The 26477-nt window shown below is 43.2% G+C and overlaps 1 protein-coding gene across 1 annotated transcript in view; it reads left to right on the top strand.

The window, feature by feature from the left end:
* EXT1 (exostosin glycosyltransferase 1) overlaps positions 1-26477 on the top strand; it is a 258648-nt gene that overhangs the window by 179839 nt on the left and 52332 nt on the right. The window lies entirely within an intron of this gene.

Below are 26477 nucleotides of genomic sequence, written 5' to 3'. Positions count from 1 at the left end.
TAAGGGCAGTGAATTTAGAAGGCAGCTAATCTGTTTGTCCACTGTTCTTTCTCTCAGTGTAATTAAGAAGACTTTGAAGAAGGAATATTGTGCTAAAGCTTAGATAAGAACCCGCTCTCCATCCACCTCCCCAAATCCCTACAGCCTCGTTTGGTTGTAATATTTTTCTTTTGGATTCCACTTTGCTGCCATGTGAGGGGCAGCAGGTGGGGAGGGTAGAGAGGAGGGTTCCTGGGGAAGCAGAAACCCTTGTGGGAGCCCGTTTTTAATCTGGATGATGGCTGGGTAATGTAAGCAGTGAGAGTTGGCAGAGGAGTGAAAACTGTAGGATTAATGGCCTTGAGCCTAATTCCCTGATACCTTTTAAAAGGCCAGCTAACCAGCTGGCTTTCTCCTTTTGCTCCACATATACTCTCTCCCATATCCCTAGTTTTTTCTTTTCTCTTTAGCCGTTTTTTTAACCCCTTCTCTGAATCTGAATTTTTAACATCAGATATGTGTCAAAAGAGAGCGTTGGATGGATGTATATGATCATATGCATCAAAGATGCTTAGAAGCTCATATACTAACAGAAAGACTTTGTCATAAAATACAAGAGATGACTATTTGCACTACAGAGTTACCTGGGGCTTTTTTTGGGGGGGGGGTGCAAGTTTTTAAAAAAATATAACCTCTTACTGATGTGAGTGTGTACACATGGTCACGTGCATTCATGCAGATGTGTGCGTGGACGTGGTTTTCCAAGTTTTAACCTTTGGGATGTGTATTTTCTTATGTAATTAAAAATAAAACCCAACGAATGTTACCAATTCTTGTGCTGTTCCAGATACAGTATAAATGCATACCCTTTCTCATACTTTAAAAATTTTACTGCTTTACCCAAGTGCCCAATCTAATGTCTTTCTGAAGCCCACGTGATCTCTAAGACAGGCAGACCAGTGTAGCAGTAAACAGCTGTGTCGCAGCACAGCCATGTGAACCCCTACAGGTGTAAGTGCACGGGTAATGACCATTACTTTGGGTGCGAATGGAGGCGCCAGGCAGGAAGCAAAAGGAGTGGGACTGACTCCAGCAAACAAGAACTTGATTACTGTTTCCAGCATGAAACCTTTGAAGTGGGTCAGTGGGAAGGGGACAGAAAGGCGAAGCAGTCAGACTGCGAGAAGAAGAACATTTCTTGTTGCCTAGGTTATTCTGGTCGACTTGGAAATTCCCATCCCTGTCAGTTTGGTGGGCAGACATTCTCGTTATTTTCTGTGATTTGCATTATTATTGGGAGGTAATTAACAACACTGACATTTTCACGTAACACTCAGACCTGAATGGGTCTTAAGGACATTCCCTTCTGTCCTGTGGGAAGTTGTTTACTGTTTGATGTTTGAGTGCCTGAGACGGCTTAAGGATCGCTCTGGCCGTGAGTGGACTCTCCTGGGCCTGCTGCGTCTTGTGATCTGATTGCATGTGCCCTGCCAGTCTGATGGGCTTCATTCTTTCTGCCCTGTTCTCTCTAATGCCTGGACGTTGTCTGCCGCAGTGATGATAGCGGTGGTTACGGCATTCGTTGACCCAAACGTGGAAGCCTTTTTCTAACTTGTCGTCATGGCTGGTTCACGTCCAGAGACAACATCTCATATTTGGGGATCGTGGAGGGCTTTTCCCAAATCACAGGTAAAACCACCCCAACGGTCCCTATCAAAGCCGAACCAAGCAAGCCGAGATGTTATCCAGTCGCTCCCGATAACTTCACAGCCGTCCTTGGTTTACAGCCGTCTTGGATCATGCCATCTCAGATATCCCATCGACAGTGGATTAGCTCATCCATCCAGGCTTTTGCCAGTTTGATAGAGCAAGCCCATGAAACCTCTAGACGTCACACTCACCAGCTGATGCTTGATCCAATCAACCTGTTCAGATTCAGTTCAACACTCATGTCTACGCATTTCCACGTTTATTTTTGGCCCTTTTCTCCATCGCTTCCTATCATTTCCCTTTGCTGTCCTCTCCCCTCTCCAACCCCCCAGATGTGGTGCGGTGGTTAAACTGGACGCCCTGATAAAGGAGGCAGCATCATTTGCAGCGTGTTTCTTGTGATGCATTTAATCTGCCCCAGTCAGGATCAGCCGAGATCTCTCTAACTACAAGTGACAGAGGTGGCAGTCTTGGGGAGGAGACACAGACACTGTCCGTACTCTGCTTTGAAACAGGGCCCTGGTTGTGGCCGGAAGAACTAATTCAGAGGCAGTTTAAATTCATTCCAGTCAGGGATTCCCATATTACTTAAAAAAACATTGAAGGTGGGAAGGGAGGGAGCAGGCAGCATTCGGAACAGAAGGACGAATAGGGCTGTCATTATCTCTCTGGAGTACTGATCCTGTTCATTTGAACAGAACTGTGCAAGAGAGATAGAGTCAGGATCCACTGCCTCTCCCGCCTTCCCGCCGGCCTCAGACACCACCCAGCACGACCGCTGAGGCAGAAGTGACTCCAAGAGGTATTCACTCGGCTGCTCAGTAAACGTGAACCAGAAGGACAGCAAGGGAGCAAGAGTTTTGCCGCCTCAGAGCGTGGTCAGTGCCATGCCGAGGTGAGAGCAGAAGGCACCGGGGATTAGGGGCAGGCTCAGATGGTAGGCACCACACGCCGGCTTTATGGGTCCGTTCAAGTGCAAATCTCTTGAATTGATGCTGCGGTACCCCAGGGAGGTCAGCCTAGACGCTTCTTGCCTCACTGCCCAAATTCCATTTGCACCCAGCAATCCTCAGAGGATTCCAGAGACCTTTTGTTTCTTCATGCCATTCTCCCCGTGAGCCTCCCATATGGCCCTGGCGTGGGACAGGCTGATCTAACCCAGTGGTATTAACAACGTGGCTTTGGTTGCTCTCGGAGACCTTTGCTTCTGTCCAAATAGCTTTTTTCTCTGCCTCCTCACTCAAAAGATTAGAAAATGCTGGTATTTTTCCCTTTTACTCTGTATTCTTCTGTTCTTAGTTATTTTGCAGAAAGTTCATATTGATAAGAAAGATGGTGTATCATAGCCATTTCTGTTCTGAGGGAAGTGACCCACTCAAGGAAAGAGGAGAGAAGAGTATATCGTCCATCCATCAATCCAGTCTCATCTTCAGCACACGCGCACACACACACACACACACACAAATATATACACATAAGCCCCTACATATGTGTGTATATATATGTGCCTGTATGTGTGTGTGTGTAAATGTGGTTCTAATGTGTTGGATGCTTTTTCAGGAATGTCCAGAAATGAAACCAGCAACACAGTTTTCAACACAGACAGTTATCTTTTGGAATAACGTGTCTACAGCCCAGCTACCTGTTCACCCTCCCTGCTGCTACGTACCCTTCCCATCTCAGTAGAAAAAGCAAGTCCTTTCTCAGTTGCTTAGGACAGAAGCTTTGATCTTGCCTTTGACTCCTTTCTCTCATAAAGCATGTCCAGCTCACCAGAGCATCCTGTTTGTTGTAACTTTGGGAGACATCCAGGATCCAGCCGCCTCTTATCTCTGCATCTAAGCCATGGTCACCACCCGCCTGACCATTGCCGTGGCCTCATGGTGCATTCAGGCAGCTAGAGCAAAATGTCACTGACTGGGTAGCCTTTTAACAGCAAATGCTTACTTCTCCCAGCTTTGGAGGCTGAGTCTGAGGTCAGGGTGCCAGTGTGGTTGGGTGAGGGGCCTCTTCTGGGTCACAGACTCCCTGGCTGTGTCCTCACATGGCAGAAGGGACATGGGAGCTCTCTAGGGCCCTTTTACAGACACATTAATCTCATTCACGAGGGCTTTGCCCTCTTGATCTAATCCCCCTCCCCAAAGACCCCGCCTCTTTAATACTATCACTTTGGACATTAGGATTTCAGCAAGGATCCTGGGGGGACACAAACATTCAGACCGCAGCAGCCTCCTGACCATCCTCCCACCTTTGGTTCAGTACAGATCCTTCTTCACACAGCAGCCACCAGAGGAAGCCTTTTAAAAGATAAGTCAGCCCTCACCCACCCTTTGCTCTCAATCTTGAGTGGCTTCCTGTCTCATTCACAGTGGTACCCACGGCCCTTCCCCAGACCTCCAGGACGGCGGAGTCTGATGTCACCCCCTCACACTTGTTTTCCCCGCTAGTCTCTCAGTTGACACGTATTCTCCAAACAGCAGCAGCAGCAGTAGAAGTGGTAGGAGTGGTAGACATAATTTTCTTGCCAGATTTAAGCTGGCTTTTGCTGGCCAGAATCCTCCCATTGAAAGTTTCCTTACAAGATCGCTTCCTTTGGGCGTTTTCCTCGGTGGCTGCATTTGAGACCTCACTGATAGGTCCTGAGGCGACGCCCAGCAGTGGGCTGTGTAGTTTTGAGGTTGCTGGAATCTCCCACTGAGAGTCCAAAGCTCAGGAGTTGGTTAGACTGGATAGCGAAGGCATCATCAGGGGTCAGCCTCTGCCATCAGCGAGCTTGTGCCAAGAAGGCCTTCTCGCCCCTCACTCCCGCGTGGGATGTTGTCTTCAGCCAGAGTCTCTGGGATGGGGGAACGCTCCTTTGAATATTTTCTATGTCTGGATTAATGAAAAGCAAAGTAAGCCCCGTGGCATCTGGTGCTGCCGCTGCGTACGAGAGTGCTCCGTGACTTCATTTGACTTCATATGGAAAACGTCTTTAAATGTATTGAATCCAGGGTGATGATGTTGATCACACCCACTCTGTCTTCCTGACTTGGAGCCCCCCCCCCCCCGCCTTTTTTTCCCCTCAAGGGCATTTCCAACAAAGGAGTCTAGCTCTCACATTTGTAAACTGCCACCTTATTATCCTATTAGTCAATTACAGTTGCTGAAGAGCAGGGTAAGTGACAGTACAGCAGATTACAGCAATTTATTTGCCGTTCTCATCGTCTTGTTCAGCAGATCGTCAGGCTGTTTAAATTTAACGGTAGGACTTCTACGTGTGTTTCAGAGCAGTTAAAGTTGTAATCAGAACATTTAGGAAAACCCCTACTGACCCGCGTAAGTGCCGCCTCCTTCAGTGTTGCTGGTGATGCCTTGCCATCACTTTTATTAGCCAAGCTGACTCTCATGAGGAGAAGCAACCTGTTTGCAAAAGAAAGTTGGGCTCTTGCGGGCGCATGTGCACAAAGCTGAGGAAAGATGTCTCAGAGTGAAATTTCTTACTCGGTGAGTGTGCAGATAGCGCCAGGTGGCTGAGTCCCCCCGAGCAACTTGATGGAGTCTGTGGGAATAGAAGAGGCTGTGGGAGTGAGGTCAGGATGTGCAGTGGTGTACAGCGTGGTGCGGGGAGTAGCTACTAGCTGGGAGGAGGTGGAGCTGTGGTAAAGGAGGAAAAAATAACTGCCCTCTGTGACATCTGGTTCTCTTTCAAGCTGAGGGCGATCGTTTCTTGTAATAGTGGCTGCGGTGAAACGAAAAGAAAATCTCTGTAAAAAGAAAAAAGGTTGAGTGCTTGCTTACAATCTTTGGATCTTATGGGCCAGGAGGAGGGGGTGGAGGACTGTTACCTTGCACTTGTTCACGCCTTCAGCTTCATTGGTGGATGTGAGGAGCTTTTGTTATTAACGGAATAAAGGGAAGACCCCCCCCCCCGACCTTGGGGATACCCAACTTATTCTAAACTTCACTGAACTCTCTCGTCCGCACTGATGATTATATACTTACTTCAGTTTTACTGAGCTCTCAGGGTACTTTGTTAATTGTAAAGTCAACACAACCTTGCCTCCTAAGAATTTAAGCTCAAGAGTTTTAATACTCATACTCAGGGTTTCTCAACCTTGACACTATTGACATATTGGGCTGAATAATTCTTTGTTGTGGGGGCTGCCTTGTGCATTGTAGGGCTTTCAGCAGCATCCCTGACCCCTACCCCAGGGATACCAGTAGCACCCACCCATCACACAATTGTGACAACCAAAAATGTTTCGAGATAGTGCCAAAGGTCCCATGGGAGGCAGAATCGACTACTCCTTGGTGATTCAATCTTTGTCACTGGCAAGTAACTCAGACTTTTGGTACATACTTAACGAAAGTTGAGTAAATCTCCACCTGTGTAAGTCAGCACAGAAGATACTGAAGTACAATACTATTCTTACTGTTTTGTGAGTGTCTAGTACCTTGTTGGTGTAAAACATTGCACCCCAAATTTCATAGTAAGTTTGGGGAGGCAATTCTCTCTTTCATTTTTAAATCATATGTTCTTTGAAAGTTATTTCCAACGGTTTTGTAAGATAAATCACTATTTTGTTTCTATAAAAATTGTCCATTATGTGCCAGAATCTGGCTATAGGTTTTTCACCGTTGGCAGGGTAATTGACTAGCCTGGGCACTATATGCTGTAAAGCAGAAAGGTGGCGTTGCTTGAACTTTCGCATGCAGTTAGATGTGAAGGTGATTTCAGATTTTTGGCACATGGTGTTCCTCCCATAATGTAGGGCCGTTGAATGCAAAGTATTTCTGGCGTACTTTTCTCTGGGGGTGGACTGAGTCGTTAATAGTGGAAAGAGCATGGGCTTCGGCAGCCTGCATTACTTACTAGTTTATGGAGCAGAAGGTAATTAAGTGATGATGATACCAGAATTCAAACAAAGCGTGATACCAGGGTCCAAGGCAGTCCAGGAGGGCAAAGGGGAGGAGGAACTGGGACTCGAACAGGCCTTGATAGAAAGATAGAGCTCGAATAAGCAGAGAAATGGGGAAACCAAACAGAGTCTACTATAAAGAGACACCTCAGCTTCTGTCTGCCTTAGAAGCCTTAGGGCATTTCGCTAAGAGAGAACAAAGAATGGCCAGTTACCTTGGGTTCCAGCAAGCAATCGTTTTCTCCAGACCACTTGCCTCACCCTTAACTAATCACGTTGCCGTTTCTAGGATATAAAAATATGGTAGTGCGACCGTATGCAGTGATGGCCTTTAGGATTTTGAAGAATGAGACGTATTACGTGATTTCATTCAGCCTATTTCCCAAGCTGTTAAGCAACTGAAAGATCTGAGACTCATGCTGTCTTCATCTACAAGGATCATGAACCTATATGAATGTAATTGTAGTATTTAATCTATTATTGTAACTATTTTTATTATCACTATAATGTTGAAACAGTTCATGACAGCGTAAAATGACAACCTCCGTGAAAATGACTTGACATGTATTTCTAGTAACTTCCTATATTTGTCTGGGTACCAGAGGTCTGCAGAATTTTTGCTTTGATTGTGTTTTTAAAAATAAGTATTCTGAGAAATGGCATTATATTTGAATAGTCTTATTGTTATCAATTTTTGGGCAGTAACCTTCAAATTGTGGCTATTTGATCAAAAAGAGAAGTCAGATAAGCAATGAGAAAGAAAGAAATAATTGAATGAAAAGAATAAGAAAGAGATTGGAGATGTTCCGGAAAACTTGTTTTGCTTGGTGATGAGTCCTTAAAATATTTTTTGAAGACTGAATATAGCATGGTCTTTCTTGGTAGAAGTAAGATAAAGAAACATCACCAAGTCATATAAATACCATCCTGAACGAGCCTATAGCTCTATCTAAAGAATTATTAACCAATAGATGCCTTAGAAAATTAAGGTATGGCCTGGAAAATAAACATAACAGTGTTTGTTATACATTACAGAGGGAAGACAAAGGTGATCCTTTTTCACAAAAAGAAAGCTTTCTTGGTCGAACTGTTAAGCAAAGATTATATTATCAGTAGCATGCTTCTGTGATTTATTTTATTCCTATCTTACAGATGTGTAGTGGAGGCACAGAGACTAATTAACATACTCAAAGTCACAAGCTAGTAAGTTACAAAACTGGGATTTTTTGGCAATCCAACTTCAGATTCTAAGCTTTCTTTCCCCCTAAACCCTAGAATTTTTATCACTATCCTATATTATATGGGGTTTCTAACTAGAAATATTGAAGCCCTTGAGTAATGTTGCCCATGTAAGCAAGGGAAACAGGGAAGAAGCCCAACCTTCTGAAACTGGTAAATGAGATGACTATAATTGGCTTGATTATCTTGAGCACAGAATGAGAAGACAGAGCAAGAGGTAATGATCTGGGAATTTCTGCAGGGTCTTGCCCAGTGACTGGTGGATGTCTAGTGTAGCTTTCCTTTGGAATTTGACTGTGTTTTTTCCTTGTGCTGAGCCAATTTGCAGGTGAATCCGTCATATCTGTCAGCGTAGTGCTGGCAATTCGGTTTAGTAAATGTTTACCAAGTCAACAGCCTGGCTGCTTTGTCTTTGAGGGTGGGAGTGCTCACTCTCATTCGTGTATGGAGGACACAGTTGGTAGCTACCAAATATTTGTGGAGTCAAGTTGACTGACAGGTCACTTGGGCAGTGTTTCTATTATCACTCACAGTGAGACGGAAAGAAAGTACCACTGAAACGCTAGTGACTGGCATTCCCATAAGACTGAATCCGGTGCACTATAAAGCGGTCCATTTTGTACTCCACGCAAGAGGGTTTCATTGCTGAAACCTCAAAAGAACTTTATTCTGAGGCCAGCTCACTTACAAGTTAAATTTTTATATATAATGTTGTTGCCATTAAGAAAAATCTCTATTCTACACCTGGTATTCAACTAATATATCATTTCATAACTACCTCATGAGATATGTATTATCAGACCCATCATATTAACATGAAAACTGAGACTTTGAGAGAGGTCACACAGTTGAATATGTACACAGTCACCCGACTTTCAACTGGTATATGAAGCCAGGTCCAAACTTCTCAGTTCATTCTACTATTCCCTAGCATCTCCCACCAGCATTAGATAAACAATCAAAGGGCCAGTGTCCACTGGAGAAGAGAACAGAAGTATTTATTTTGGGGAGACTGTGGAGTTGGGAAGGCCCCTAGTACACACACCTGGATTAGAGTGAACCATAAGGTGGGTAAAAATCATGAGTGAATTCCTTCATTATGTAGCCACTAAAGAGAAGCCTTCCACTTCCTCAGAATATGTGATTGGCTGTCAGAAACGCAGAGGCAGGACAGGAAGGTAAGTTTTGATGGGATAAGTCGGGTGGAGTAAGAGTCTTGCCAAGAATCCCAGCACTACATTTTGAGCCAAGAAGTTGATTTTTTTCCTCCTTTCCTGGGATTCATCCTTTTGGACCTGTAAGAGTCGCTGATGTGTCTTCATAACTGTACCTCAGAGTTGATAGTCTAGGTTTTTTTTCTCTATTCCTTCTCATTTTCAAGGAGAAAAAAAACTATTTCAGGGTTCCCTTTGCCTCCGCTGCCAATATTAATACCAATATTGGTAGAACAACGTTAGATTTTAGATATTAAGAAACATTGACTTAATAGAACAATTTGATTTTGCTGTTTAATTTACATGTAAATCTCTAGGCAAGCTCCCATCTTTTAATATTTACTTAAAATATTTACTTTCACATGTATACACGACACTTGGTAGGAATGCATTTAAGATGAGTGTTCATGTATTTGGTTTGTTCTTTAGGAGAGAAGCCGTCTGTATTGAAATGAGTTGGAAGGGGGTCATTACAGCAGTTAAGTCTTCAGCCTAAAGAGTATGTTGGCACCGAGGCTATGCCTTGACACCATTTTCTGTACCTTGATAGTGTTATGGTAGCTTTCAAAATGAACACCTATTTGTAGCTCATCTCGAAGGTAGCATTCAAGCAGGGGAAAATAAACCTCAGCAGACCTTGTATTAACTGGAAAGCCACTTGTGGGTGCATTTCCATCCATTTAAGCTAAAGCTGATTAGCACTTTTTGAAAAGTGAATCTAAATCCTTGTGGTAATCAAGGGAAATTGAGCCATGTTGTTACTCCAGAAAGCCGGAGAGAAGAGTGGATGTAATGGCAAGTTTCTTTTTTATTAATCATGCAGTATATAGCTTGGTTCCACGCCTACCCCCTTCCCAACAAACACCTCTCCTAAGTGCTTGTTTAATAAAGTAACCCAGCAGGTGAATATTTAGGTTTTAGTGGAATTCTGATAGTTTCTTTTCAGTGCAGTAGAGAGAATAGAAGAGAATTTGGGGGTGGGGCCGTTTCCAGCATGCTGTTAAGGAAAGTGTGCAGACTGGTGTACATTAATGACACAATCGTAATTTTCAAGCAGGATGTGTTTGTGGATTGGCTGTGTGTATTTACCGTAGTTAGTGGCTGTTCATCCTGGGGTGGTGTTTTAAGATGCAGGTTTTGTTATTATTCACGTATGGTGAGGCTGACAGACCAGGAGATGATTGCTATTGAAAAGATAGTGTGTTATTGGCAATTCCCAAAGGGAGGAGACATGCTGTGTTACTCAGGGCCATGCGGGGAAGCACCTGGGTTGGTCAGGATGCAGAGGGAGCAAGGGGGAATCCCGGATACAAGTCTTGTGGTTTTGGTGGGATGGAAAGGGTGAGTCGGGATAAACAGGCTTAGGATTGGGTAATTTGAACGCTTTCAGCTGAGTCTGGATCTCAGGGGCTATCTCTGATTGTCTGGTACCTGGCTTTAGAGAGATTAGGGCAAGAGAATAGTGGCCTGGTTGTAAGATCCTGATAAAGGAGGTGGCTGGAGGTATGGGCTCTGGACTGATGGGTTTACTATCTCTAGGAATTAGCTAACTCTGGGAGGGGCAGTCCCTCCAGTGTCCACAAGGTCGCAGATGCCACAAGCACCAGCAGAAAGATATGTGTAATACAGGTGGTAGGAAGTTGACTGCTCTCATACATCTAGCATTGATGGTTACATCTAGGAGGAACATTCATCTACTTCTGCCACCTCCAGGCGGGTGCAAAAGTCAATGGCTGGGCAGGCCCGAGATAGACTTGACTTGTAGCTCATTTCATTCTTTACCAAGCAGTTCCACCAAAGAGGCATCGGCTAATCCTTTTCCCCCTTCATTTTCCTTTGGGGACTCTTGGAATTTGTGAGATTCCTATTTGTCTTTCTGCTGCCTAATATGGAGCAACTGATGCCAAGGAATGGGGTGGAAAAGAGAGAGAGAGGTAAGATAATATTTAATTTTGTTCTTTTCATGCTTAAACAGATTCAAGGAATTTTCAGAGAAGAATCTTGTTTCAAGGCGATGGCCAGTTTTCAATTAGAGTCACTTATTAACTTCCTCTTCCATGAGCCGAGGCTCCTGAATCTCTTTGAAGACCCAGAGAAAAGATTTCTTCTCTCTCCAACCCTCTTCAAATCCCCAGGGCTACTCCTAAGCTGGTTGAAAAGCTCACAGATGTGAAGACAGAAGCAGATTTTCACCTTTATCGCATGAAAACTCTGATGTCTTCTCAGAAAGAAGCTACGCTGTGTAATTCAAAATTTTAAATGTACATTCAGATCTGACGTAGTTTACCTGCTAATTCTGTTAAAGGGATGTCTGGCCTGGACCCCAGCTGGTCTGTGGTCTCCAAAAAGCCACACAAAGCCACTTGCAGAGCTCTGTACCCTCCAAAAGGTGGGCACCTTTCCAGGGTGCACTCCACTGCAACCATTGCTTAGCTGCGGGACGTTCCTGAAGATAGGTCTAATTTGGGTTCGTCTAGTTGTGTACTATTAAGGTAACAAGGGATCTCAGAAGGCTAGAAAGAGAAGTGGTATCATTGGAAGTGCCTTTAGAAGGGAGTTTGAATTGACTCAAGTCTTAACTCCAGCCGTTCAGTGTGGCCAGTGGGTGTTTCATGGCCATGATGGTTTTGATGAGCTTTTCTTGTTGCCTTTGCTGGCAGCATCATCTGGGGCAATAAGGATAAGCACTGTCTGGAGAAGAGCAGTTTCTGAGATTATTTGGAAGTGAGTTGTAATTTCAGGAATTGTAGCACAAAAGCCAAAAAGAAGTTTATAAAGGAAGTAGAAGTTGACCAGTAAATGATGCCAGACAAATGAAACCTTGAGATGATTTTTTTCCCCCAAATGCTGGGTACCCAAGACCACTTTTAAATGTTCCATTACTTAAGAGGAAAATTCAAAATCACATCAGTAGACCCTCTTTTAAAAAGAAAATATCTGTGATTGAAGATAACATGCATAGCTTTGGGTTGTGTTAACTGGGTTAGAACCTTCACTGAATACTGAGTGTTTTTAATCTCCATTGCTTTCTTTTTCTTTTTTTTTTTTACATCTACAGTCAAGACAGTTTTAATTTTTATTTTTTTATTGAAGTATAGTCAGTTTATAATTTGTATTAATTTCTGTGTACAGCATAATGATTCAGTTATATATACATATTCCTTTTCATAAACTTTTTCATTATAGGCCATTACAAGGTATTGAATATAGTTTCCTGAGCTAGATAGTAGGACCTTGCTATTTATCTATTTTATATAAATATATAGTTTTTTTTTTTTAGTACTTGATAGTCCATGGGCTTAGGCCTTTCTTTCTCCCAGACAGTAAAACCTCTTTAAACAAATATAACATACAATGCCATACTGTATTTTTATACCCAGAGCACCTAACACAGACTGATAGGCATGAAGGACTGACTGAGTAACCCTGCTTTAAAGGCAATGAATTGCCTTATAGCACCTCTAAAGCTGCAAAGTAATGATTCATGTTCTTATTCTACTCTGGGGATTTTTCTGAGGCTAACTGTGAATTGGTAGAACGAGTATTGATTGGGGTGGAAAGTCTTAATAGCAGCAACATTAAGAAAATAGGAAATTAAAGTAGCCTGCTTGACACTGCCTCTCCCCAAAAAACAAACAAACAAAAACGAACAAACCTGCCACTTGTCATTTAAAATAAACTAAATAACAGCAGTAAAAATCTTGATCACTTGGCTTTGTCCTGCATATAGTTCCCTTACTAGGTTTTGGTCTTGAGTTAAGTATAAATTGGCAAAAAATGCCCGTTAGGTTTGTCACTGCTTAATTTCTTAATAGTGTTTCTCATCAGAATAACAGTTGGGAAAGGTCCTTTGTGCCAGGTCGGTCCCAGGGCATCTCTGGAAGAAGACATGTATTTTTTGTGTGTGGCAGCAACTGTAGTTTGGGAGAAGCAGTGGGCGTGGTTTTGTGGTTTCCTTCTTTTCCGGGCTGCTCATCACTTCAACCACAAAATCACTGTCAACCTTCAGAAGGAGAAAGAAATATTGGCCAACCTACAGTTTCTTTTTTTAATGACAGGCAGTGGCTTGGGTTCTTAGAGACCGGCCAGGCAGCTGAGTTGTGTCTGGAGTTCCCCAATATAGGCTTCGCAGAAATGTGGGCTGGTTCCTATGCTGCTACAAACCAGTCCTCTGCATTGGGATTGGCCTCTGTCCTGGAACCACAGAAGTGGTTTGCTCTACCCGTTGACTCATTCTGCTTGACTTCTATGTCACCAGGAAGAACCAGCACCCTCCCCAGCTCATGACGCTGTGAGACAGTGAACATTGAAATGAGTGGTAAAAGCCAGCCAGCCTGCGTTGAAGATCAAGTCATTCATTCAGTCATTCACTCATTAGGTATTTATGGAACCCCCCCGAAATTAGCCAGGTGTTGGTCCAGGATCTATGGATATGGTAATGAATCAGACTGGCAGTTGCAAACTTTTTCTTTGATGTGTCAGATAGTAAATATTTTAGGCTTTGCAAGCCTACTGTTCTTATTACAGCTCTTCAATTTTGCCTTTTTTTTTTTTGGCAGAGTAGTAGCCATAGCAGCATATAAATGACTATTAACTACACTCTAATGAAACTTCATTTTTAAAAACAGGTAACATGTGACCCATAGTTTACCACCGGCTGAACTCAACCATAATATTCTTGTCCTTGCTGAGCATACATCCTAGTAATCTGCATTTAATTTCTACTAGGTAGTTATATTTTATAAGGAAGGTACATTCCTAAACATCTCACCTAACTCAAAACAAGAAAAACTGAAAACTTGAAAGTTTGAGTTCGTAAGCTAAAAGATCCCTTAAGAGGTTAAAATGTCAATATTGACCAGCAAACAAAAAGACTCACGTAAGAGTCAAAACAAAACAATATTTTAAACAACACATTTTTTTTTACTGGTTCATTAATAATGAGTAATGGTTACTAACTATGGAATATAATTTCTAGATATTAAACATCCACAAAAAAAACTAAATCATCTGTAGCTTTTGATGAATGGACCATTCCTTTAATGCTATGAAGACAAGATGGAAACTTGTCAGTAACTTCAGAAATCTTAAGTTTTTAAGATCACCCCATCTTGTCATGTAAGAACTACTGCAAACTCCATAAATGGCTTAAAGAAGCAAGTTGTTTATAAATTTATTGAATGCAGAGAAGTGTTCATTCAGTCTGCTGTCTTTGGTGAACTGGCCATTCACTGATTTGGTAACTAGGCATGTTGACTTTTGACAAAGGAATCTAGAACTGATCAGCATAGTTCTGGGTACGTGTTGTGGCTTAAAATGCTCTTTAGATGAATGGCTGCATACTTGATGAACACATGCATGTGGCCAAACTTGCTGGCAGAATGGTATTATCAGATTCCTACATAGCAAAGGAATTTCATTCATGATTCTATGTAGAGAGTGTTTGCTTTTGGAGCTGAAAAATTTAATTCAGTTCTGGGCTTGCTTATAATCCCCCCCCAACATTTTATTTATAAATTAACATTGATACATTTTCAAACATGTAGAAAAGTTGGAAGAATTGTCCAGTGAACACCTTTGTGACGTGAATTTTTAAGAAGTGGTAGGCTCTCTGTTTCCAAAGTAGCTAAAAGAATATCAACTCAGATCTTTTTTAGGATCATGTCTTTTCAGGAGTGGCCAGAGACTGAACTGAACCATTTCTTGTTCTCCTTTGTGTTTCTTAGGAAGAGTCGTAAGATATTCCTTAGCTCTAGGTTGTACATGCTCCTGGACTTGCTCATGCTCACTTTCAAAGAGTTAAAAAGGAAAAAAAAAAAAAAAAAAAAAAAGCCAGCCTTAGATTTCTGTAGTGTCATAGAATCCCCATTGCCAAGCCTTACAGGAACTGAAATCAGCGTCAAAATTTTTAATGCTGGGTGTGAAGCAGAGCGGCTGAATACTGAAGTTTATTTCTCAGCATGTTGATAAGAACCTGAGAGGCTTAGGGTGCCCTTTGGAGTTGCCAAGGTATGTCTTCCCAGTGTTAGAATTCCAATTTAACTGCTGCGGAATGAAGATTCGAGGCGTCTGTTACCCCAGCCCTGTCTCCTTCCAAATGGCAGTAGAAGGTTATCACGTGGCCCTCGGGAAGAATTTACTAGCTGCAGAGTGAAATGCAGTCTTCCACACTGTAATTTCTTGAGTTCCTTTTCCTTCATGTGGAAAAGAGTGATTGAGGGGGAAGAGAAGCCGTTTGACATCTAACCACAGAAGGGAAGAGGAGCCTCCTCCAATGCCTCTGGGCCGTTTGTGTTTCATTCCGCATCCTGTGGGCTTCTGAGGAATTAGGATGTGAAAGGGAGTGATTTCCTTTTAGAAGACTCGGTCACCATTTAATAGTAATCACAAGTTCGGGAAAACTGAAGGGTTGGAAAAATTTTCTGCGTCTTTCTGGGTAGTCGGCTACACTCTGATGGGTGCTTTGACCAACCCATCAATGATTATTTTGTCGGCCACTCCTGCCTTGAGATAATAGTATATAGGGATACAATATATGCCCTGTTGACCTCTAGCTGTGTTACCTGTTTTTGGCCAATGAAATTTGAGCTCAAGTCACCTGTGCCATTTAGGAGGAAACGCTTAAAGAGTCATTGAATGGTTCCACCATTGTCTTTGTTCACTCTGACCTGAAGGCAGTAATGGTGTCCTGGACGAAAGCTGCCTGGATTCCATAGTGAAGATGTGGAATACAGCCTTCAGCTGACCGACAGTGGCCGTGTTATTGGAAGCCATTGATCTGGGTGCTGGGGGTGTTTATTATCGCAGCATCGCTCAGCCAAGCTGGCTGGCATCCCACCCTTATCATACTGTAGTGCCTGTTCATAGTTCTCTGGTTCTGGAATGAATCATTGAAAGATTGTAAACCTGCACTTGTGTGATTGTGAGAGGGTGGGGTGGGGTTGGGGGGCTCTGAGCCAGCTGCGTTTAGAACAGTGGATTTTTCTGCCTATAGTAATTGTTGTTTTAAAAGTCCTCTTTCTCCTTCCTGGATTCTCTTCAAATGAGCCCTTGGAGAGACTTTAAACGGAATCCCAAGCAACTTGTCCATCCTTAATTAGAATAAAGCCTTCATGCGGGCAAGAGTTTGTTTTCATTGATGTATCTCAAGTGCTCGGCACACAACAGGTGCTCACCCAATATTTGGTGAATGAATGAACAACGTGATTTATTTCCAGTGGATTTCTCTTTGGATTTGACTTTAGTGAAGAAGAGAGGATTATCACATTCCTTAACGATGTTTCTGTGCCTCTAATAGAAGATTGGACTCTGGTTAATTGGTTGAATATTTATTTCTCTTAATAAATTAATTGACATCCCAAGGTTAAATCACCAGGCGTCATGACCTTAGTTAATGATAGCCAAGGTGTTGTCAGTTACTTGAAATATTGCCTTTGCCTTATTTGGGGGGGAAAAGTTAACTTGTAGTTGAAAAGGAAAAGTTGATGGTGAACCTTCCCAAAATTAGATTCTGCTTGACTTCAGTATTCTGTTAACCGAACTGGATCAGAAACGAAACACGTGTCACCACATTGGATTCCTGGCCACTCTAGGCCTGGCCCTGATTTCAGGATGAGGGTATTTCCGCGGACTTAGCGCGTTCAGTCAATTCCTCTGCTTTGTCATCGTTAGTCTGGATGTAAGTAGCATTACTGTAAAATCTCCCACCAAGAAATTTCCACACAAAGAGGTTTTCTGATGTCTTTAAAATAAAATGGTTAAAAATAGACCTTGTGGGAACAGTTTTCCACTTCCAAAACAAAATCCTGCAAAATGTTTTAATGCAGATTTGGGACCTAATTATTTTTTCTCACCTCAGCTTAGCAGTAGTTGAGCTACAACGAGAACAGTGAGTCTTGGTTTTACAGGGTCTGGCCAGCGAGGCCCTCCCTGTCCTGTGGAGCTTTTGTGTTGACTTGGCCATGGCCCGCTTCCCCACCCCTCCCCGGGGCCTTGCTAGGGGCAGTGGGTCCAAGTTTGAAGCCCTCTGTCTAGCTCCTCATTAATCCACTGACCTTCCCTGAGGAGGCCTATGAAGGCCCAGCCTTTTCAGCTTCTCTGGCTTCTGGTGATTGCAAACACTGAAGTCTGCGCTGGGCAAAGGGGAAAAGACTAAAAGGAGAACAGGACACAAAAGAGACTCTGTAATTAAGATCCAGGGTCTTCTATTGACTCGGGCTGGTTAAATCAAGCCTCTGTGACATGCCCAGGGCCTTGGTTAGTTTGTGGCACACAGGGAGCCTCTATATATAGAAAAGTCTGGGCAGGGAGGGTATAGACCAGTGGTAGAGCGCGTACTTAGCACGCATGACATTCTGGGTTCAATCCCCAGTACCCCCATTAAAAAATAAATAGATAAGTAGATAAACCTAACCCCCCCCCAAAAAAATCAAAGATATTCTTTACAAAAGGGGAGTGGGTGTAGCTCAGTAGCAGGCATGAGGTCCTGGGTTCAGTCCTCAGTACGTACCTCCATTGACAACAACCGGAAAAAAATTCGACTCCTGACTGGTCATGTAGTTTTCTTATTTCACTGTCATTCCCTTTCCCGCAGCCTGGGAACCCCCTTCTCTGAGTGCTCGTGACATTTCTTTACAGTTCTTGTTGCTGTTCCTTTATCTCTGTAGTTCTGACGCCTTAGAACAGTGCCTGGGACTTAGCATGTGCTCAGTAAATGCTTGTTGAATGCGGAATGAATGTCACACTGATCGGTGCATCTCCAGTATTACAAGTGACTAGTAATTGTTTAATTCTGCAGCAGTGTTTAGTCCTTTACCGCCTGCTGGGTGCTGTATCAGGAAAAAAGACTTAGACAGAAAGTTCCAGATGTTAAGATCGTTTGTCATCCAACGTGACCCACATCCATCATTGTTACGATGATGATGACTTACCCTGTGCCCTTACTACTACTAGCAGGTGGAAAATTCTCTGTAAGAAATGGCAAACAATCCAAACTCTAGCGACAAGGAATGGAATGCAGTTCTCGAAATTCCCTTTGCTCCTGTGTGCGGCATTTCTAAATAGCAGTTGTATGAGACTCCGTCCCTAGCCTGTGGGTCTAGGGTCTCATATCTCTTAAAATGAATTAGAATGTTTCTGAAATAAATTGCTCTGTGCCTCTCTTTCTGTTACAAAGTTCTCACTTTTCTCTTTTGTGCTCACTGCTTCCATGTGTCTCCCTGCACAGGTGTATTCCTCCTGCCTCTGTCCCAATAATCCTGTCATTCTTTAAAATTCAAGTGACACTTCCTCTGGATATGCCCCCCCCAGTAGATTAGCTGCTTCTCCCGAGGTGCTCTGAGTACACTTCCAGCATATAGTACTCATCACCTTTCATTGTTGCTGTTTGGTTAATAGATAGATGGTTAGACCTTTAACTCCTCTCAGCCAAAGCAGAAATATTATTCATCGCTGCGTGGTGGGCAGTTGGCATAGTGCCTGGCACCATTAGGTGCTCAGAATATTTGCTGCGTGAATTTAATAGTTTATGTGTTGAAGGAAGTTTCAGGTAGATGCTTACAGTCTTTAGCATCTCTCTTTACACTGGCTAGTTGCCCTTCCCGCTGCCTGGGAGGTTTAAATTTAGGGCTGGATTCAACCGGCTGGGGCAAAACCCACAGCCACTGCCCACTGCTGTGTGGGAAAAAGGGCCAGTGGGCGTTGCTGAGCAAGAAACCTGGGATCTCGCATCCTGATCCATGTTTTCTTGGTCATTGTATTCTTCCCTGTCCTTTTTTTTTTTTTTTTTCCCTCCCCTCAACTCCTCTCCCCCAGAGGCAGGACTTGACAACTGATTATTTTGCCCTTATTTTGCCCACTTAAGCATCATGGACATATAACAAATAAAGGGGTGACCCTGGCAAGTCACTAGAACACAGCTGGAGCATTGCCTGAAATGGCTACGCATGTGGGATTAGCAGTCAGGGCTCTGAAATCACAGCTGTTGCTCGAGAAACAAGAGGCAGGAAGGGATGATGGTGAGGCTTCTTGCCGCTCCGTTCCCTGACTTCAGCTCTTCATGATTCCCAGCCTTAATATCAAAACATCAAGAAGGGTGCAACCATTCCCCTTGGCAGTGTCTTTAGATGTCTCATGCATAGAGAATCTGACCGGCATCTTTATTGTTTAACACCTTTATTTTGGTACGATTCCTGTGCAGTAAACTACATCTGTCCAACATCTTAATAGTCTTTTTTTCCTCAAGCTGCAGTTGAGATTCTTTCTCTCTTGCAGCTTATATATGTAGGAAGGAGAACGGCTGGCTGACCCTACTGTCAGATCTCCTATCAGACCTCGGAGAGAAGGAAATAAGGAAATAAATAAAGCAGTGTTAAAAAGCTGGGTAAAGCAATTTTTAAAACGCAGTCACCTGAATCTGTGATGTGACGCTAAGGATGCTGAGGAGAAGGCGTGTATTAATTAGTTTCTGTGATCGTCAGTGTTGGAATCCATTGGGACGTGAGACCTTTTGAAGTTCATGATGTCGGTGAAGGGCTGCCTACATCTTTGTAGACACGTGAGTAAGAGAGCAGATCAGTTGGCGGGACTCCATGGTAGCTCATTCAGCTAACTGCCCAGGATAACTGGGGGAAAGGGACAGGGTTCTTACTCTAAGGCTGTAGTTGAATTTGAAAAAATGAAATTGTCAAGCAAACTTGCCAGTGTATATCCATTCATAATCACTCATTATTCAGGAATCTAACAAAACCATTTTGTACCTCTCTGCTCATTTCTATATTAAAAAGAAACAATTATTTAAAATTTGGGAATTTCTCACAAGCTGGACTGGCTCATTATCTCATTTACTCACCTACTGATTTACACTTAAACGAATGCCGAGGTTGACAAGGATGAAGAGGATTGAGGCGTCTTGGGCAAAGGAGATGCCTGACAAATTCTCCCAGGCCGCTTGTGACCTTCCGTGTACCTAGCTACCTGGCTTTCAGGATGGAGGAAGATAGTCTTCGAGTGTTATGTTTGGGTGGCATTCTAAACAAATAAATCAGAAATGCAAACCAGAAATCTCTTTTGAGTATTGACCCACTGGTATCTGTATGAATCCCTCTGACCCTGTTTTCTTCTTACAAGTGAGAAAGAGGTCAATATTGGTCTTAACTGTGCTTGCTTATTTTTCCCTGTTCCTTAAGTCCCAATTTCAGTGGAAACTATATAGTTTTACTTTCAAAAAGAGTTTTGCATTCGTAGATTATTCTTTTAGGGAACTGTTTTGAACTCACTGACTGAAGTATTTACTCTAAGAACTCTAAAGCCCTCTCTCTTTAACTTCTTCCTCATCCCTGCTGTAGAAAATTCAGATTCTATTACACAAAATTCCATCTTGGCTTTCTCAACCCTAAGTGGACGTATATTTTCTTTTAGTTTTTTTCTCTGCTCAGTCTTTGATCTTAGAAATTGAGTGAACAGAACTTACAGAAATTAGATACCAAACTGCATCTCATGAATTTGCCATTTTTTTCTTTTCCATATTGCTAATATTGAAAATAATTATCTTTTGAATAAAATACCAACAACAGCAGTCCAGCTTTTCTTTTAATGCTGCACAATTAGCAGCTATCCAAACATCACATAGTAAACACATTAAAATCCACACCCGTATTTTTAGGTAACAAAATGTGCATTGAGATCCTCATCATTTTGTAAATTAGGTAATCCTGGTAATGTTTGATAGTGTTATTCTCAATGCTTATCTGTAGCTATACAGTCATTGAGCTGAATAAAATGTCACGATGTAGCAATTAAGAACATCCTTTTTTTTTTAAATCCACAAGTTCAGTAAATTACAACTTGATTGTCTGAGTAAACAATGTTACCTGCTGTGTCTGCTTTGTTATAGAATGGAGTTCTGCATGCAAATTAACAACAGTTAGTAATTCCCAGGATGACAGAGCATATTTTTCCTATATTTTAAACTTTCCTTCTCCCATCCCAGGGAAACAGATTAAGATAAACACATTATCCATATTATTCTCTTTCTCCAATTTCATGGCCCCAGGCAACCATGCCCAATCCAGCCCTACCCTAGGGAATACTGTGGAAGGACACCCCTCTGCTCTCACAAGTGCATTTAGCAATGCTTCACCAAAGCGTCCACAGCCTAATCAGGATGGAGGAAGTGTCAACTCATTTCCTCATTAGGGGATAGAAACTTGTGTGGACCAGACACATTACGCATCGTCATTCTTGCATGGGGGTAACCTGTGGTATTTCAGGGAGGTCCTGCTCTTGTGTACTGCATATGGTTTACTGTCAGATAATTTAACACCCAAGAAAACCTCCCTTGAATAAATTAGAATATATTTGCAAAGTAATTGGTTAATTAGGTTTTAGACATCTCCGGGGGACTGAGCTGAAACAGATGTGTTGAGAGCCCGTCACAGAGCTGGGGACGAGGGCTTCTTACTGAGCTTTCTGAAGGAAGAGCTCTCCTCTCACTTGCTCCTACCCATGGCGCCAGAGTATTCTGCTGCGTGCATTTACGCACAAAGCAGTGGAACATTTCTGCCTTGGACTTAATTGTTACAGGGACATGCTCAGAAGGTGCCACGTTCTTCAAGTAACTGTACGGTAAAATAAAGCACTATTAGAGTCGATTCTTTCTTGGTTATGTCAGGAACCATATGGGGAGCCACTTAAAACTAAAGGAGGACGAGGTAGGGAGTACTCTTAAATACTTCTGTATGACATAGGTGGTGCCTGTGAAAGTACCGTGAAAAAGCCAAAGCTTGAGCTCAGGCCTCGGAGGTTGAAAGCAGCCAGTATTTGTCCTTTTCCTTTTATTTTCTTTTATTGTATTTTCCCTCTGTGTCTTTACCGTTCTGTAGAATATCAGTTGGCATTCCGGTAAATGCTGCCCATAATACTAACGTGGCTTTTCTCACTGGATCATTAGAATAAATTCCACTTTGTTTATTCATTTTTTTCATGAAGCATTTATGGTAGACCCCCGGGTCCTAAGATGGATGCCAGCCACCAAAGAGAATGACACAGCCCCTGCGTTCAGTGACCTCTTGATGCTCTGTGGAACAGTGAGATTGGTTTGCATATTTCCTAGCCCTTCCAGTGGGAAAAGGTAGCCCATTCTGGAGCAACTTGCATGACAGGGAAATAAATTTAAAGTTAAAGACTGAGTACAGGTGAGCCACATGTCCACAATTCTGAACTGACTGTAGCAGAGCCACTCTCTGGGAGCGGGTGTAGACTGCTGGGCCAGGTGCTAGAATCTGGAAACAAATGGTGTAGCCAAGACGTGAGTCTCAACATCAGGCCTCCCCTTCTTCTTTCTGTTTGACACCCACTTGTTACATGGGTTGTCAGCTCCCAGAAGACACTTTGGCGTCTCCTACCCTTGGAAGAGTTCCTCGCAAAGAACAGACTGACAGCAAATGTTGAACGTGAGCAGATGCTTGGACCTAACAATTCTCAGATGTTTGAATGAAAGAGAGACACCCCTGGAGAGTCATCGGGGAAGACGAAAAGTCCAAGATGGATTTTTAATAAGACTCTGCATCCCATTTTACCTTGAGATTTGAGAGATGTGTCATATTCTCACAGCTAATTGCTTCACTGTTTGTTTTGCATACATGGTAAGAAATGTGTGCTATCAGAAATAACTTAGGAATAGAATAGTTGGATTGGCTTTTAAGGAAGTTTTTTTCTTTTTCTAATACTGATTTTTTTTTTTTAAGTAAGAGGCAAAGCCTTTAATGTACAGAAATGATATTCTTACTTGAAATTAGTAGTATTTCAAGCTTGGAGGCCATTGCTTCTTGTCATAAGGGCTAGGAATTGTCACCACATACTGTATTTTTTATTCCATGTAAATGGGTTTTTCTCCCCAAATCTTAAAAAATTAGTTCACAGTCTAAAGAATTACTGTATTTGATTGGCTTTACTCAGAACGATATTATTAAAAGCACTGTTCATCTAGCATAACCTTATTTCAAGGAGAAATATATATATTTTTTCAGTGTGAGAGAAAATGAATCTGTATAGCAAAATAATTTAAACTCTACCTTTCTTTTTCAAGCAGAATCCATTAAAATGTAGCTTAATCAAATAAAGTTGCTTGAAAATTGGAAACGTATGTACTGGTGGTGTTGATGTTTGACACTGAGACAGGGGTACCATACAATGAAATGTAATTTTGTAAGTGGACTTTGTTCCTGCCGTGCTGTCCTTCAGTTAAGAGCTGACATTTTCAGAATGAAAGAAAAAGAAATTCACTAGGTTGGTTTTATTCTAATTTCCAGGTGTGGTTTATGGGGGGGGGGGCTGGGTGGAGGACCTGGAGGATTTCAGAGATTTCTGGCACTTGACTTCATCATGCACGTGGGACCAGAGTACCCCCTGCGTCCTGTGCTCTGGGCCCCGAGCTGCCCTTGAGCAGCCCTGCTCCGAGAGGAGCTTACAGCTGGTCCTTCCAGTCCTTGGGGTTGAAGAGACAAACCAAACTGCTGTTCATGTGCAGGGCCAAGCCTCTTCAGCTGTTGGCGTTTCTGTTCTATTCGGATACTGTGGATTGGCAGACTGCGTTCCTTTCCTTAAGTTCTTCCCCATCCTGGATGTGAAGCAGGCACGGGCCAGTTAATCGGGGTTCACAGAGGAGACGGGAGCCTGGAGAGAAGCCTTCCCTAGTGGAGTGGGGCAGGCGCCGGGAGTGGGGGCGGCCTGCGGGCCCTGGCAGCAGCAAGTCCAGCCCGCCGGGCAGAGCGCACACAGCCGGGAGCACAGGGTTGTGCAGAAAGTGAGATTTTGGGCAGGCAAGTGGCCCTGGAGAGGTCCTGAGGGCCCCAGGGCAGGTGAAGGGAGGAAGTTAGGAGCAGAGCCGTCAGGAGAGCGCGGCCTCCCTGCCGTCAGCTGTGAGGCTGCCTGACGCTGGTTCCTGGCCCTCCTTCTTGAGTGAGGACTCTGGCAGGACTCTATAGAGTTTATTCTGAGACGTGGCTTGCCTTTGTTTTTGTTTTTGTTTTAATTCTTATTTCTTATTGAAGTGTAGTCAGTTGTGAAACATGTTCTTATTGTAACATACCACTTGGCAGTGAGGATGTGAGGAAGGATCTGGGTAGTTCCTCCCTACCTCTGTTGCCGGGACTAGCATCCCTGACTGAAAGAACCTGACCAGAGGAAGCAGCCGTATTGGCTTAAGTGGCTCCCAGTGCCATACCTAGGGTACCGTGGCCTGGGCTGTGCTGATGTGCCGCATGGCTAGGAGTGGACTAGGTCCCCCACCCCCCAAAGGACTGTAGCTCCTCCGAGGGGAACTGGATGTAGGCAAGGACGGCAGCGATTATCCAATGTCAGAACCCACAGGGATGACACGTGTGCTTTGGGTTGAAATCCACCTTGGACTCTCCTCTGTGAGGCTGTCCACCCTCGTCTGGGGCTCCGTTTGTCTGGAGAAGAACGTGGGCAGATGTGCCGTTGGCAAGTGTTCGTCCCTGGAGCCACGGTCCTCAGATTGGAAGATCAAGTATGGACTTCATGTCTGGAACAAGGGAAAAGCCCAGTTACAAGAAGTTGAGATAAAAACCTAAAAGGGCTAACGGCATCAGTTGTGTGCTGAATGCCTCAATCTTGAACCCAAGCTTCTCAAGGCTTCTCTCTCCAAAGTGGACTAGTTTGAGAACTTCGCGTGGAATTAAACTTGCAAGGTGGCTGGTCATGTGTTTCCCAGTGGGGCTTTGAAGACAGCACGTGAAGGGGACCAGCAAATTTATCTGGCCGAGCATACAAACTGGTTATTACTGGGTTGGTTGATTAAGAGGTATGTTTATGTTCAGAAGAACATACAGCCTCCAATTAGCAAGAGAGCTTTTTGAAAAGTAAAGGCAAAGAAGGAAGGAAAAAAAAAAAGATATGTTGAGGAGAAGTGGGGAATCAGGGTCTCCAAAGATTGTTAAAGGTAAAACTCCAGTCTGGGATCCAGTGGTTGGTGACTGAAAATCATTATCACATGACCATTCACTGTTTGGTGGAGTGTTTGAAAAGGGCTTGTTAATCCCATTCCAATTCACAATGGGCAGGTGGCCAATTCATACGAAACACCTTGACGGTCCGCACTAATTGGTTTGTCTCCATGGAGCAGCCACATTGAATTGTCCATAGAGATGGATGGATGGTTCCTGCAATCCATCCCCCTCTTACAGCTCTCCTCCTCTCCCTAACCACCACCACCCACTACACACACACACACACACACACACACACACACACACACACACAAATGCACAGGAATGATTTTGCCTTTAAGTAGCATCATTTTTTTCCTACCCATCTTTCTGGGCTGTAAATTTCCCCAAGCTTTCTTTTTAAAAGAAGGAGTGGATTCGAGATAAGGAAAGTAAGCTGAATGTCTTTGGGACATTTTCAGGGTCATTTGTGTTTTCAGAGTTGGTTTCACTGCTGAGGATAGTAAGAAAAAAGTTATCTGTGAACAAAGCAGAAATGGACTTCATGTTTTGGAAAGCCAGGGAAACAAATTCCTAGACAAAGATTCATGCAGCCTAGAAATCATTTCAGAAAGATCTACTGACCCACAAAAACTTGTACCAGCCCACAGAAGCATTTCCAAGAATGGCTAATCATGTACTTTTGAGAGACAGACCCAAAAAAGGATAAAAACAGGCGTTTATGTAACTTCGATTGATAGCTGGTTCCTGAATAAATAATTACCCTTTACACCTGAAAGGCGGCTTACCAAGCCCTGACCGCCTCTGAGCTCGGCTGATGCTCTGGGCATTTCCAAGGGGCAGATAGGACCGATCACATTCGCTTCTTTCCATAAATGTTCTGTTCAGTCTAGCCGGGCCAGCAGTGGCATTTGGTGGCAGTTAATTTTGAGCTCTGGAGCTGGACTGAATCCTGGCTGTGATCCTGACCAGCTATGTGACCTTGAGCAATCCCTTCACCTCCCTGGGCCTCAGTTTTTTAATCACCCATCCCTGCCGTAGAGGCTCTGCTTAACTGAAAAGTATATTTTATAATGAACATGTTTTTAGTTTTCAGTTTAAAATGACTTAACTTTTGGTGCCTTTGGGTTTTACATAAGGGAGAGAAACTTCCATGTAGTGAAAAACTGTAATATCTGCTTCCTTTGTTAACGTGGCATTGCCCACCCCTCCTTCTCTACCCCCTCCTCCACCAACTGAGGGTAAATTAAAGCAATATAACCCAGTGTAAACATTTGTTAACCCAAATGCATTTCCAGACATTCAGTGTGTGCAGACACCTGGTTATACGTTTAGTGCCATCATCTCTAGGTAGGATGAATTTCGAGGACCTGCTTCTGGTAAGCCTTGCTGTGAGTTTTGACAGTCAGAAATAAACAATCTTACCTATAATTATCTCTGTCTGCAGAATGTGGTAGATAGGGAAC

The sequence above is a fragment of the Camelus bactrianus genome, chromosome 25 (genome assembly GCF_048773025.1).
Source record: "Camelus bactrianus isolate YW-2024 breed Bactrian camel chromosome 25, ASM4877302v1, whole genome shotgun sequence".
Taxonomy (NCBI): Eukaryota; Metazoa; Chordata; class Mammalia; order Artiodactyla; family Camelidae; genus Camelus; species Camelus bactrianus.
Note: the sequence above shows the minus strand (reverse complement) of the source record. Positions and strands in the feature narration are given on the sequence as shown.